The sequence below is a fragment of the Doryrhamphus excisus genome, linkage group LG18 (genome assembly GCF_037039965.1).
Source record: "Doryrhamphus excisus strain RoL-2023G ecotype Guam linkage group LG18, RoL_Dexc_Guam_v1.1, whole genome shotgun sequence".
Lineage (NCBI taxonomy): Eukaryota > Metazoa > Chordata > Actinopteri > Syngnathiformes > Syngnathidae > Doryrhamphus > Doryrhamphus excisus.
In genome coordinates, this window is record NC_136374.1 from 10016800 (window position 1) to 10032953 (window position 16154).

Here is a 16154-nt window from a genome sequence, read left to right on the forward strand (position 1 = left end):
ACCAGCAACACAGAAAGCAACCACAAAAGCACACACACATGCAGTCTGCTGCCAGCCACACCAAGCCCACATTGCTTTGTTTTGTTTTGTTTTTTTTCTGCAAGCTTATCAGATTGCCCTGAGCATTTTTGTCCTATGAAGCAGCTCCTGTTTGAATGAATCTCTACATGTACTGTATTTTTGTGTACTGTGTTATGGTGTGAGGGGTTCTGAATATTATTTCTACCTGTTCTGTTACACAACCTCTGTGCAGGGCAGTTTTGTAACTAAATTCAGCATTGTGAAAACATTAGGACACACCATGGTTTAAATGACTCAAAATGCTTTGGAAGACATGCTATGATACATACGTATATCCCCCTCTAAATCCACCTGCTAGCTTGATGTTGACATTCTCCTCTGATTTCGGATCATTTGCAACAAAAGGGACTGTCCAATTCTCTCTTCAATTGACAATCCAGGTTTAAACCCGAAATATGCCTCACACACTTTACATTTTAATTGTACAGGTATTCTCCACTAATTAATATTAATATACTATAAGATGATTCATAAACAGATAAAATTGGAGTCACAGGGAACAAAAATCTGCAAATGTGCATGGATTCGTTGTTTTATAATCAGCGTTCGAGTGGTTAGCGCGCAGACCTCACAGCTGGGAGACCAGGGTTCAATTCCACCCTTGGGCATCTCTGTGTGGAGTTTGCATGTTCTCCCCGTGCATGCGTGGGTTTTCTCCGGGTACTCCGGTTTCCTCCCACATTCCAAAAACATGCTAGGTTAATTGGCGACTCCAAATTGTCCATAGGTATGAATGTGAGTGTGAATGGTTGTTTGTCTATATGTGCCCTGTGATTGGCTGGCGACCAGTCCAGGGTGTACCCCGCCTCTCGCCCGAAGACAGCTGGGATAGGCTCCAGCACCCCCGTGACCATCGTGAGGAAAAGCAGTAGAAAATTAATGAATGAATAATAATACAAAAGTACCAGTTTCTTGACGAGTCAACTAAACACCCAAAAGTTACAGCTTTGAGTGCATTGAGCTGTGTGAGAAATTTCAAGTCAATTCAACTTTTGTGTTTTAATAGCAGCGCCACCGTGTGATGTAGTCGTCAGAGGAAAAACAGAACAGGGAACACAGTTGTGACAAATGTTCACACTTAGCAACATGACTACATTTGTGATCTTGTACAGGTGTACTGTACCGTAATGCTCAGCATATAGTACATTCATGAAGCCTATTTAGCAGTAAAGTAGTGGTTTATTAACTATGTACCCTACTAAAGCAGGCTAAGCAAACCTGCACAGTGACACGCAGGCTAACCAAACACAAGCAACAATAGCGACAATCACCTCATGTGCTGAATCAATACTGGAAAAAGGAGAGGTGTGTGTTTGTGTGGAGGGAACAGAGAGCGCTCTTTGTGCTTTAGAGCTTGGGCACAAGAGGGCCTCCCTTAAATCCTGCAGGCTTATCATTACATTGATGGACCTGTAATGGGCCTTTCGACATTTTTGGGATTCCTCGGAAGGAAGAAGGGAGTGTGCATTGCATTTTTTTAGTGTAAAATCAAAAAGACACAGTTTGGTACTTACTATGTATTGCAGCAAATAGTGGGCTACGTGAACGAAGTGCTGTCTTTCTGCATCTCGATGTCATCACTCACAGGAAGTTCCTTATAAAGTGAGATGGAGGAGGGAGATAAGTGAATAATTCCTAATTTCTTTCTTTTCATCATTTTGACTAACACAAAACTTGTACAAAATGTAAAAAAAATATGATAATAATAATGACAACTTTTTGTGTGTTTACAGGAAAAATGTCCCTTTCTTTGTGGTGAGGGTGGAGTGTCAATGATTTATTCACTATGGAGGTCAGAGCACTGATTGCCCCAGCCTGCCAAGGTAATTAAATTGCACGCATTTTCAGCCCAAGAGCAAAGTCCGCACTGATATAAACACACAAGCAAGCTAGGTTGTAAGGTGACGTCAACCCTGAGAGCCTGTACAGCTGCACAGTGCACAAATAAGCAGCCTATTGTCGGGATTATGGGGAAGCAGACAAATCGGTGTTAAATGACTTGAAAAAAGTCATTCGTTAAAACTATCTTCTTTCCCTGAAAATAAATAAAAATAGTAATGGAATTACTACTTCATAAATTTAAAGCATTACCAAGAAAAGTAATTATATCTTTTTGGAAAGACCTTCAAATATCTGGATTGTGCTACTGAGAGCATACCATAAAAACACAAAATGGAACAATATGCTTGTGTTTTGTGTTGATTTATAGCGCTAATAGCGTTAGTATCACTTTTATTTATAAATCAATGCATAGCCAAGAAAGGACGGAGCTGATTGGTTCATTGAACTAGGAGATGTGTATCATTTGTTAATGCGTACACAGTGAAAAGCAGGAAAACAAACCCATTCAAAGTAAAATTAACTAGTTCAGAAATAAAGAAACCTAAACATATTTAATATTGACATTAGGTTATAAAATTCTACAGCTGTCGGTCGTCCCACCGATGTTACGGTTCTGAACGTTAAAAAACGTTTTCAGGTCAAAACGGTATTTTATCGTTTCAGCCCAGTCGACTTTGTCCTGATATATTTTTGGTCTTATACACCAAAGCTACATGCATAAGTACTATATTTGTCAAAAGTCTACCAAAGACGAAAAAGAGGAAGTTCACAAACTATGTTCGTATGTGTTCCAAAAGGGGCTGAAGACAGATGAAATCCTTTGATACATGTTGAATTAAGTAGCATTTTTCTTGAAAATTTTCTCTGTATAACTGTATAATTTATTTACCCTGATATTCTGTTTGGTTTGATGTTTTCAGCACAGCAAGTTCCTGGGATTATGAAAAAACACCAGCCGCTAGGTACTTTTATTTGGGGAAGTTTGTGCTCTGAGAATTTTTTTTAAAACTGCATTATATCATCTTCAGTTTTAACATTGAGGTTTTTCAAAAAAGGGGCTTACAGTATATTCACACCTATTGAAAATATATGGGTTCTATTCCAGAAAATGCTTTATTTAAGCACCCACATTGGCAGACAAATGCTGATGTAAGTCTACCATATATTTCACTGAGATCCCGTTCTGTCACTGTGTCTCATACTGTAGTCGCTATGTGCATCTCAATGGTGCAGGTGTGAGCTTCAGATGACACATTTCAGTGTATTACTGCTCTATTGTTGTTTAGTCTCTGTCTCTCTAACACAAACACATATTGCCTTTTCCTTTCTCCATGGAAACAAATGAGAAATCTCACTCGAGTATGAAACTTATTAAAGAACGCTGTTTAAGAGCAGTGCACTCCTTGAGATGCTTTGCTTCTTAATCATTTCCTCTATTAACAAAGGCTTATGGGAAATGATGAGATTTGAGTGTAAATTGCCTCACAAGACAGGTATTCTATTCTAGCGAGCAATATAATCAAGAGCAGTGATACAACCCATGGTTGCATCATGCCTCCACATTGTTATGCTGAGCCTTGCTGATGATGGCAGGGTGTGTTGAGTCTATGAGACATCCAACAGTTTGCTGTCGAGCATATCTTGTGAATCAAAGTTAGTAATCATCACATGTGTGTGCACGTTTTTTGCTGAATTCACCTTGTAATCATTGTGCTAAAGAGCATGGGAACATGGATTCCACTGGCTTAAAAACGACACCACTTCCCTACGGTGTCTGATGTCTGGGGAGAGAAGCTGTGAAAAATGACAGCTGTGGTCAAAAGGAGAACGTCATGCTGCTCCAGCTGCAAGTGTGTGAATAACCTGCTCTAAATATGCCCTGTTTTCCGGCACTTTTTTTCCCACAGCAAATATGGAGTGCCGCGGACATCTTTTAGCGATTAGTCATCCCTGAAGGGGACGGTGAACAGATGTACTCTGGTTTGTATTCAGCCAAAACAGGAGTTTCTGGCATCTGGCCGATGACTATCCCAGTCGCCTGGTGCTCTTGATGTTCACAACAGAGCAAAAAACTTAATAGTTGACCTCACGTCAAAATCTATTCATCATAGGCGACAAGCCATTACTGGGGGATTCGAATCCTCCCTCGGTTTTCCTGGTCCAGAGTGACTCATAAGGGGGATGTTAAAAGCACACATCAGAGCACCCTTTGAGGAGCTGATAAAGATTTCAGATGTCCAACAAAGAGATCAGCAGGTTTGGCATCACTTCTTGATGTGGTTAGGTATAAATCCAGCCACAGAGTTGAGACAAAGTTGAGCCAAGAGGGCAACTGATGGATAGAAGGCAGATGATCTGCACTCGGTCAGCTTGATACGTCCACATTTTTTTTGCCCCGTGTGAGTGCATTCTTCAGAATGACGAGATCTGAATCATTGGGGCCAGACTATGCACAGTGTCAGAGGGCTTTTTGTTCTGTTCAAAAAAAGAACTTAGGGCAGGGGTGTCAAACTCATGACACGGAGGGCCGAGACACTACAGGTTTTCTTTCCAGTCGGTCACTAAAGCAGGTGATTTTAATCAGTTTGAGGGAAGAACCTGTTAATTAAATCACCTGCTGGAGAAACTGATTGGAAAGAAAACCTGCAATGCACGGGTCTCAAACACGCGGACACTAGTTTGAGGCCCCCGGCTTGATATGAAAGTTTAATGTTAGTGCGGCCCGCGCAAGTTTGATATGGATGCTGTATGGTATCATGTACCCAGAAAAAAATATTACGTTTGATTAATGTTCATGTTAAAGGTAAATAACTGTTAATAGTTATCCTCCCTATCCGTGTGGAAGTGGTAAGTTTTTTGCTATTTAAGTTTAAAGGAAATAACTTGAAGGCTACCGTTTAGGTTGCGAGTTAGCATGTGTCTCAAGACCCTGCAGTTGCACGATATGTTGTAAATAAAAAAAGTATAAATGTGACTATAGTCGTGTTTTGTCATGTCTACAGGGCTCTAATAATGCTTTGTTCATTTTAATCTGAAAAAAATAATTTGTCTACCCACCAAATATATGTGGTTTCTTAAGTTTTTATTATTTGCCGTTTTTTTATTATTATTATTATTATATTCATTTATTACTAATTGATTGATTTTCTTTATTCTTAATTTATTTATTTATTTTTCATCTTATTTTGTGTAGAAAAATAAAAAGTACGATATTTGAGAACAGTGGAATGTGAAAATGTCTTTTCTTGTAGAAAATTGGAACCAAAGCGAAGTTTTTTAAATGTTTTTGTTTTTAAGAAATGCGTTTTTTTGGGGGTTTTTTTGGGGAAATCCTGATGCGGGCTAGTCTCACCCAGACCCGAGCTCCAGTGGCCCCCAAGTAAATTGAGTTTACTTGAGTTTACTGCTGTAATGTCTCAGCTCTCCATGGCATGAGTTTGACACCCCTGACTTAGGACCTTGGGAAGCCAACCTGATGGTGTTGCTACTACCTTCATGCCCTGCAACAGAAATTATCCACTCCACTGATCACCTTAACAATGACGCCCAGTGCCCATTTTCCATTCTATTCCAGAAAATAAGCTGTGCAGGTGCATATATTTAAGATGAATTGCAATGGTCTAGAAAATCCAGGAAACCAAGCGTGGGCAGTAATGAGTAGCTTAGTCTATGTAGTTGGATGGTTGTTTAAGCCTTGAGGCCACATAGAAACAGCCGTATGCTTGATAAATCAGTAAGCCACCATCCACTTTGCACAACAACAGTACCTCAAAATCTGTATACCCAAAAGTTCATACTATACATTTTAGTGCTTACATACTTTAGTGTACAGTATTTATATGTTTTCATTGTATAGTGGTTAGCGTTTATTGTAACCTTGGTTATTCAAGGTATAGTTGGGATTTTTGGACATGAAGTTGTATGACATTCCCATTAGCAGTGTAGTCCATCAATGGTGACTTACCCCACACTTGTATCTGTGACCCCAGTTCACATCAGATTTCCGTGATGACAAATGTAGTTCTGATTAGTTCTTGGTTTTTTTAAGTGGTTTGGCTTCTCAAAATAATATGATACGAGTAATGCAGGCTATCAGCTGTCCATTGTTGTGTATTTGATGAAAATGGCTGTGACCCTCGCAAACAAGATGCCTGCAATGTCACGGCAGATGCATCTTTATCACACACACACACAACAAAGGACAACCGATAGCACGCATTCATATGACGTCAGAGAAAGTAAAGTCGAGGGATATGTGGGTCTGATATTTTTTAAAGGAGGCATTTGTATTACTCTTTTGTACGCATATTGTTTTGAGAAGCCAAACTCTTTACCTAAATAACCCTGATAGCTAATCTGAACTACATTTGTCATCACCAAAATCTGACCAGAACTGGGATAACGAGACCAAGTGAGGGAGTAAGTCGCTGTTGATGGACATGTCATACAACGTCATGTCAAAACTATCAACTATCCCTTTAAGGTTAGGGATGTTTAAAGGTTGTCAAAAATATGGTAGTAACAAACTCTATCAACAGAGTGACAAGCTTTTTATGAATTATTTCTGACCTGAACACATCGATAGCAGTGCAATTTCACTATCATATATGTATCTCCAACTCACAAACACGTCCGTCTGTTTGCCCTGGGAATAATAGGCATATTCAAAGAACTCCGAACATCTTTACTATACAATAGGGATGTCCCGATCAGGGTTTTATACTACCGATTCCGATCATCCGTGAGTGAAATCAGTCAATACCAATCACATAGATTAAGTGTAAATGTTTAAATATACCAATGGCTATGTTGGGGGTCACTAAGGTTTTTCTTGTGAGCGCTACTTTTACAAAATGAAAATTTTGTAACAATTATTTTCATAGCTTATTTCCATTTTGTATTTCACAATGCATTTTTTCCTAGTCTTCTCACATTATTAACTAAAAACCTGAATGAAAAGCTTTTTCCCCGCCTCTGCTGGGCCCCTCCAGCCGTATCCGCTGCCTTCTGAACCGCAGATGCAGTCAATATCAGTAAGAAACGGAAACCTAATATCTAGCATTTCTAATCCTGATATACCATATTAACTTGATAGCTGTTTCTCGAAATAAAAGAACAATGCTGAAAAGTGACTCGAGCCATCATGGCTGCTTTGTAAATGTAGCTAGTGGAAAGAACGCAGTGTCAGGTTTAAAGATGGGGCTGTAATTATCTCCAAGCCAGCAGATTATTCTCAGCTATGAAGAAAAATAATAGGTTATCAGTGCCTATGTGATCTATTTTTAAATCATGTAGCATTTGAGCATATGAACCAACAGTATTAGGTAGGTTTACTGCACATTAACATTACCGTGTAGGTTTGTGTTTAACCAGCATGACCACAAGAAAATCTCAGTTTATGCTATCCAAGTTTCTGCCCTCTGGAGACGATGTCGCCTACTCACTGTTGTGGTCACTCGGGCAGGAAGTAAATCAGCCAGGAGACACCCCAGACCAAACACTGCAAGGGCCCATGTAGCCTGAAGGCGTGTAGAAGGTGTGCATAAAGTGGTTCTTGCATCTCTGTCAAGTACAACACAAAAAACCTTGGTTATGTATACAGACATAAAGTCACCCGTAAAAAGGTGTGCACAAATAACTACTATGTAAAAGCTGCCACGAAAAAATTCATCAAGTCAAATCCAAATCGTGGAAACCTATGGAAATGTTCACCACACAGGAAAAGGGTGTCGTTTTACACTTCCCTAAGAGATATCACACCCACATACGTGTCCCCCTGACCTCGCACTTGCCTCAGCTGAAGGACCGCCTTTAAATAGGGACTCATGTCAAAGTGGTTGAAACATATTTTGCTTGCCTTTTTAGTTTCTTCATCCTCCCAGAAAGTGTCTGTCCACAAAAAAATTGATTTTCGGTTGAACTTCTCTTCAATGTGAGTTCACAAATTTATCATGCAAACATCCCTGTCTAAATAAAAAGCAACCCTAATACCCTAGAAGAAGGGGTACCACAATAATAACATCTCCCAATGTGTTTAGACAACCAGAAGTCTATGAGACTGAACTAGGCATTGCTACTGTTAATAATATCATATGTAATATGGACGTGGCAGGCTGCACAGTGGTCGAGTGGTTAGCATGTCAGGAGATCTGGTTTTGATTCTCCGCATGGACATCCGTGTGGAGTTTGCATGTTCTCCCCATGCGTGGGTTTTCTCCGGGTACTCCAGTTTCCTCTCACATTCCAAAAACATGCTAGGTTAATTGGCGACTCCAAATTATCCATAGGTATGAATGTGAGTGTGAATGGTTGTTTGTCTATATGTGCCCTGTTATTGGCTGGCGACCAGTCCAGGGTGTACCCCGCCTTTCGCCCAAAGACAGCTGGGATAGGCTCCAGCATACCCGCGACCCTCGTGAGGATAAACGGTATAGAAACTGGATGGATTGTGGCAGTGCGCAAGGCAGGATTAGAACCATATATTAAGTGTTTTATGCACACTAGTGTATAAACCTTGCAATCCTATCAGCAGTCAGCATTCCCACCTGCACTTGCTTGTTAGTTCAACAGCTGTTGCTCTTTTCATATCCAAGCAGAAGCTGTCGTAATTCTACATTAGAATAAAGTTACTTAAGATTTGTCAGAGCAAAAATTCCTTACTGGATATGACTTCAGTCAGAAGCTTCTTAGGTGTTGGAGCAAAGACACTGAAGAATAGATCGTCGCATAGTTCAGCCAAGAGGTATTTCCTGGTAAATCTATTTATCTTCTTGTTGTTATCTATGGTCTCAAGTTCTAGTATGCACTAGGTTGTGGATATTCACTGTAGAAATTAGTTTCCTGGGCATGGCTTATGCATCGATTATATTGATTTTGGACTGGTGTCCAATCATAATTAAGTCTCTGGACGAACCTAGGACACACTGGAGAGATCTTTCCAGCTGGCCTTAACTCTTTTTGCAGTTGGAACAGCTAAATCTGCTTTATTTGTCACATATAGTATGTAAAGCAAAATATGGGTGCCCGAGGGATCAAATCCAGATCTGGATCTTAGATAAGGGAACCGGTTGGAAATTAAACTTACATTTTTGGGGGTTATGGGCACCTGGAGAAAACCTACACACTTGTCGTGGTCTATGTAGAGACCTTCTTGCTATAGTCCATATGGACAAAGACTGAAACATTGCCTGGAATTTAGATTCAGATTAATCAAAGGAAGTTGGAATAACCTGCAAGACAATTCAAACAAACAGAGAGATGGCGTACTGCTGGTACTCTTTACGCTGTTTTCCAACTGAACAAACAGTTTTTCTAACAGCAAATACAAAGAGAGCAGAGAATTTGTTTGTAGGTAAACATTCATTCATTCATTCATTTTCTACCGCTTTTTCCTCACGAGGGTCGCGGGGGTGCTGGAGCCTATCCCAGCTGTCTTTGGGCGAGAGGCGGGGTACACCCTGGACCAGCCAATCACAGGGCACATATAGACAAACAACCATTCACACTCACATTCATACCTACGGACAATTTGGAGTTGCCAATTAACCTAGCATGTTTTTGGAATGTGGGAGGAAACCGGAGTACCCGGAGAGTACCCACGCATGCACAGGGAGAACATGCAAACTCCACACAGAGATGGCCGAGGGTGGAATCGAACCCTGGTCCTCCTAGCTGTAAGGTCTGCGCACTAACCACTTGACCACTGTGCCGCTCGCTTAGGTAGACATATACAGCAAATGTGGCGTCCCTTTTAATGAAATTTCCAGTATGTAGTGCCAGAATATGTTGCTGCAAAACAGAAAATAAATAAGAAATTGGATAAGAACGTACCATGCCTTGTTTTGTCTGAGATGGACAAAAACGCTTTGTCAAAAGCTACATTGAGTCTTTTTTTTTTTAATTCTGCCTTGCTGACCTTTTGAACTCGTATACAAAATACAACAGAATGGAAGTTGAACAGGTGTGACATTACAAGCGTGCTCACAGGTCGTTTGTGTGTATGTGCAGACACTTCAAAAATTTGCGGGAACATTGTTAATGAGGGGAAAGACACAAAGAGGTGTGATAGACCTCTTTGCACCTTGCTTGTACAACAGCACAAACACCACTCCCTGTTGTCTACCGGCCTTTCGTGTTTGCATGGGCACGTGTCCACATCACGTCATGCTGATCTCTCATGTGACACAGCTGTAACTTGGCAAACAGAGCTAAGTCGTATCGTTCCAAGCAGGTGTAGTATTGGTGATATTAACAGCTAAAATGAGCGACGATCCACTTTCATTGCCTGAATTGGCCAAATGATTCAGACGGAAAAAAGGGAGTTGCAGAGGAGGAATATGAGGGGGTTTGAGAGAGGGAGTAGTCACACAAGAGAAACCACCCACCATAACCACAAAAGCTTGACTCATGTGCTTCAGCTGGTGGACGGTTTGGGGGACAGGGACCCACCAGTGGGTATCCTCTTGCAGGACATCCATGAAAAGTTATTTGTCACTCCTTTCATTCATTTCTACCACATATCCTCATGCGGCCGTGCTGGAGCCTATCCCAGCTGTCTTCGGGTGAAAGGCGGGGTACACCCTGGACTGGTCGCCAGCCAATCACAGGGCACATATAGACAAACAACCATTCACACTCACATTCATACCTATGGAAAATTGGGAGTGGCCAATTAACCTAGCATGTTTAAATATGCAAAATAAAAGTCATGGTTTTAGTGGGTTGGCTGGTCAAAGTGGACTAAACCCCAAGTGAAAAGGAAAAAAAAACATAGGTCACAGTTTTATCTGGATATGTACGTGATATGTCAACCAGAACCAAGTTATGACATTCTGTCATAATATAAATATAAAGTTGTAATTTTTAGTAAATAAATAAATTTTACAAATTATATATATAATTAATATAATAATATATATAATAAATATAAGTAATTATATACATAATATTTAATTTAATTAATTAATTAATATTTGTATATATATTATAAGGTATGTAATTTTTACTATTATTATTTTATTATTACAAAGTCAAAAAGTTTTTGGGATGTGGGAGGAAACCAGAGTACCCGGAGAAAACCCATAGATGGGAAAAACAAACTCCACACAGAGATGGCCGAGGTTGGAATCGAACTCGGGTTTCCTTGCTGTGTGGCCTGCACGCGAACCACTTGTCCTTTGTCACTCCTATTATAATGAAATACTTCAACTTTGAAGAGCTGAGTTGTGTACAACCTGACATTATGTTAAACAGAGATTGATCCCTGTCTTTTGTTATATACTACATGGGGCCATTCATAAAAATGATGTGTACTGTTTGGACACACACTGCTGACAAGTGCAGGAACACAGTGTCCTGTCTGAGTTGCAAAACAGGATGATTGCTTGTTAGATGGTAGTCAGAAAAAAAACAAACAAACACTCCCACTCTGATGGAAAAAAAATGATTGGATGAAAATTCTAAATTGCAATCGTAGATGTGTTTTTCACAGTCTTTTGCTCTGCTTTACTTACATTGTACTATGGACATACAGTGTCATAGTGTGAGTCATTCACCCATTTAAACACAATTACTGTAAATCAGGGGTCTCAAACTCAATTTACTTGGGGGCCACTGGAGCTAGGGTCTGGGCGAGACTGGGCCGCATCAGGTTTTCCAAAAAAAAAAAAAACGCATTTATTAAAAACAGAAAAATGAATAAATGATTTTCTACAAGAAAAGCTCTGATAAAACATTCCACTGTTCTCAAATATCTTAATTTTTATTTTTCTGCACAAAATAAGATGAAAAATAAATAAACAAATCAAGAATAAAGAAAATCAATCAATCAGTAATAAATAAATATAATAATAATAATAAAACGGCAAATAATAAAAACTTAAGAAACCACATATAGTTGGTGGGTAGACAAATTGTTTTTTTCAGATTAAAATGAACAAAGCATTATTAGAGCCCTGCAGACATGACAAAACACGACTATAGTCACATTTATACTCTTTTTATTTACAACATATTGCGCAACTGCAGGGTCTTGAGACACATGCTAACTCGCAAACTGGAGAGCTAGCGACCTGAACGGTAGCCTTCCTTTTGGTAGCCAAAAACTTACCACTTCCACACGGATAGGGAGGGTAACTATTAACAGTTATTTAACCTTTAACATGAACATTAATCAAACGTATGAATGTGAGTGTGAATGGTTGTTTGTCTATATGTGCACTGTGATTGGCTGGCGACCAGTCCAGGGTGTACCCCGCCTCTCGCCCAAAGACAGCTGGGATAGGCTCCAGCACCCTCGTGAGGGAAAAAAGCGGTAGAAAATGAATGAATGAATGTCTGAAAAGGACTAGGAAGAAGCAGAGCTTACAGCAGCGGACATTTGCACATTATAAGAAAATACAGTATAAGTTAGTCATTGTGAGACTATTTTACATAACGTTTGTTATCATCATGCTTGTGTACCAAGTGAGACCATAACAACTGTGTATATAAGTGTCGGTGTGTGTGTGTGTGTGTGTGTGTGTATGTGTTTTAGCACCTCGCCTCCGTTTCCTGTTTTCATCTCACAGTGTCCCCAGTCACTTTGTGCGCACGCCTCCGGCCTGTGCAGCCAAGTCGACAACACACCCCCACCACCACCTACCCCGTGAACACTAAGTAAGATAAGAGCTTGTGATTAGCACTGCCTGCACTCTTAACCCATACAAAATACATGCGGTGTGTGTGTATAAAATCTCTTCATAGAGCGTCTCTTGATTGGACACACTGAAATCTTATCTGCAAAAGAGAGAGCGAGAGAAAGACAGAGAGAGAGAGACACATAGACACTTTCCTGGAGAGAGGAGGGTGTGCATGGCAATGATTACTCAACAGCACAGGGGGCGGAGCCATGTTTGTCATCACTATTTTCAAGTGCACAAGCAAAACTTCTAGCTCCACTATGCACCCTATAATGAACCATGGCAATAAAAACTGAGCAGTTTAAAAGGTATAACAAGCTTGTCTTATTAAATATTGGATAACCTGTAAGGATAAGCATCTTTTTGTTATGCTGGTCTATAATAATATTTTCAATATTTCAACATGCTAAATGTACTGCAAAAAAGGGTAGTAAGGATAATTCATAATGCCGCCTACAGAGAACATACTAACTCCTTATTTATAAAATCACAAATACTTAAACTTGCTGATATAGTTCATCTTCAAACAGCTAAAATAATGCACAAGGCTAAAAATAACCAATTACCTAAAAATGTCATCCAATACTTCTCTAGAGCTGTTCTATCTAGTACTTGAGCATGAACTGATGAAGTCTGCTCAGATGAGAGGCGAAGCATTTTTTTAAGTCAACGTGAAAAGTCCAGTTGCGATCGATACTCTGAGAATATATAAACAGATTTTAAGTCTGTGTTATACTTTCCACACAAATGAGCCGAATGAGGAAATCCGCTCGAGAGACCGGGTGTGATTTTATACTCGACTTCCGACACTTAGCCGTCTAATTCTTGAAGAGGAGGAATTGTATTGTATTTGTTTCCTGCTGCAACACAAAAGGAAGAGGAGTTGGTCCACTCATCCTTTGAACAGGGGGAGTGCTGAAATCACAGCTTGTCATTTTTCCCCACCACAGGGACAGGTACCCTAGCAGGAGAATGAATGTGCTTACAAAAGGTATGCTGAACATGGAAAAAATAAAATAAAACTTGACTTAAACCACAACTTTCAGGGTTTCTTCATGCTTAAACTACTGTGTGACCGGGTAGGCTGCCTCATATAACTGTATTTATCACATACTACAGTATTAATTGTCCCTGTACCCTAGAAACCGCCCATGAATGATACAGGAAAAGGCCGAAATGATACTGTGTCAAAGCCCAGGGCAATGATACTGATAAAATATAGAGTTTAACCATGTCCAGTATCAGCCCCCGTAGCTGTCCACTCTGGTATCGTGCCCGTGAAACAACCAATCAGAGAACAGCGCACGAGCGTGAACACACAACGTTTGTTTTGCTGCCGTCTGTGCTCTGTCAACATGTCAGCGGTTGACACTCCTGGCAAAAGACAAATAGGGAAAATAGCAAACAGAATATTAGAAATTGAACATTTTATCACCATTAATGAGGAGGACACAATAGTATGTAATAATAAGATCATAAGACCTTCGGTCTCGGGCTGATACTGGCACGCGGGGGGAATGATACTTAGGTTATCACAAGGTTTGTCTGGTATCAGGCCAGGTATCATGCTCCCAAGTGTTAGTATCAGGGGCATGATACTGGGCTTGATACCAGACAAACCATGTGATGATCTTATTATCACATACTATTTAATCATGAGCTTATTATCACATACTATTTAATCAAAAGACCATTTTGTTTCCAGAAAATGTTCAGTTTATTACATGTATTATATCTAAACAGTGTAAACACAACAATTGCAAAAATATTTCAACAATAATATTTTATCAACAGTCGTATCTTATCAATGTCTGACAATTAAAGTTCCATTAATCAAGTTTGGGTTTTTTGGTGACTGGAGAAGCACTAGGCACTAAGCACTTGTGTGCTGTTCTCTGATTGGTTGTTTCACGGGCACGATACCAGAGCAGCGCGCTCTGAGTGGACAGCTACGGGGGCTGATACTGGACATGGTTAAACTCTATATTTTATCAGTATCACTGCCCTGGGCTTTGACACAGTATCATTTTCCTGTATCATTCATGGGCGGTTTCTAGGGTACAGGGACAATTAATACTGTAGTATGTGATAATGGGCCTGATACCAGACAAACCATGTGATAACCTATAAGTATTTCTATACTTCAGCTGTGAGCATCTCCTGCTTGTTTGCCACTTTTTCCACATGTCTCCATCCCTGTAGTTACAAAAATTTGCAGGTGTGCAAAGTGGAAATTTTCTGCATGAAAGGGGCCACTCAAGAGGGCGTGGGAGCGGAAAAAAAAAAGTCTTGCAGATGCTGAAAGCATAAAAAAAAGGCTCAAGTCACCCAGGATTTATCAAAATGCATGACATCATGGAAGTTTTGCACATATTTGTTTGCATTCTGTGTAAAGTGTACAAGCTAGTGTACGCATACATGCATCAAGAAATGAATAAATGAATTACTGAGCTGGGCGGCACGGCAGTCTAGTGGTTAGCGCGCAGACCTCACAGCTAGGAAACCAGGGTTCAATTCCACCCTCGGCCATCTCTGTGTGGAGTTTGCATGTTCTCCGGGTATTCCGGTTTCCTCCCACATTCCAAAAACATGCTAGGTTAATTGACGACTCCAAATTGTCCATAGGTATGAATGTGAGTGTGAATGGTTGTTTGTCTATATGTGCCCTGTGATTGGCTGGCGACCAGTCCAGGGTGTACCCCGCCTCTTGGCCCAAGACAGCTGGGATAGGCTCCAGCACCCCCGCGACCCTCGTGAGGAAAAGCGGTAGAAAATGAATGAATGAATGACTGAGCTCATACTTCAACAACGTCGGTGAACCTGCAAATCAAAGCATGCCAGTGTGTCGGAATAAAGTGGCGTCAAACCCTTTTGTTTACAGAGTTTCCCAATTTGCGGGCTAGCAGGGATTTCAAGAGTCTGACAGCTTCTCAAACTCCCACACACGTGTCTCACAGGGCAGCGTCTCTTCCCGCAAACTGCATTTTGTGAGGCCCACCGATTTAAGTCTAGTGTTTCATACAAACCCACACGTTGTTTGTTTTACTTGTTGCCATGGGGATAGTGGCAACCCCTCAATAGTTGACCTGAATAGATCGCTGTGGAAGTAGGCGGCTTGGCTGCCGCACAACATAAACAGATGATGATGATGCAATCTTTATTAGGCTTTTTTTTTTTTCTTCTTCATGTTTGCATTAAGCACGGGTGTTGCTAACATTCAACGCCATGTGCTGTTAGAGTCCCGACTGGTAACTCTAGCCGGTGTGGAGTGTCTGCATGCTGTTTCTGGAATGACAGTGATGGAGAGAGAGCGAGAGAGGTGGGGGCTGAAAAAGCTCTGCTCTGCTCTGTTAGCTATTTGATAAAGAGTGCTATATTGCCTCTGTTTGATTGTTTTACAATCCTTTGGCACCAGACCGTCTGCCGCAGGTATGATCTGCACCTGTGTGTTGCGCTGGGTCACAAGCAAAGACGTCCCACACACACACACACGTCAAGAGACATCACCGAGTGTGCAATCACATGCTCCTATAAACTCACACACTGAATGTA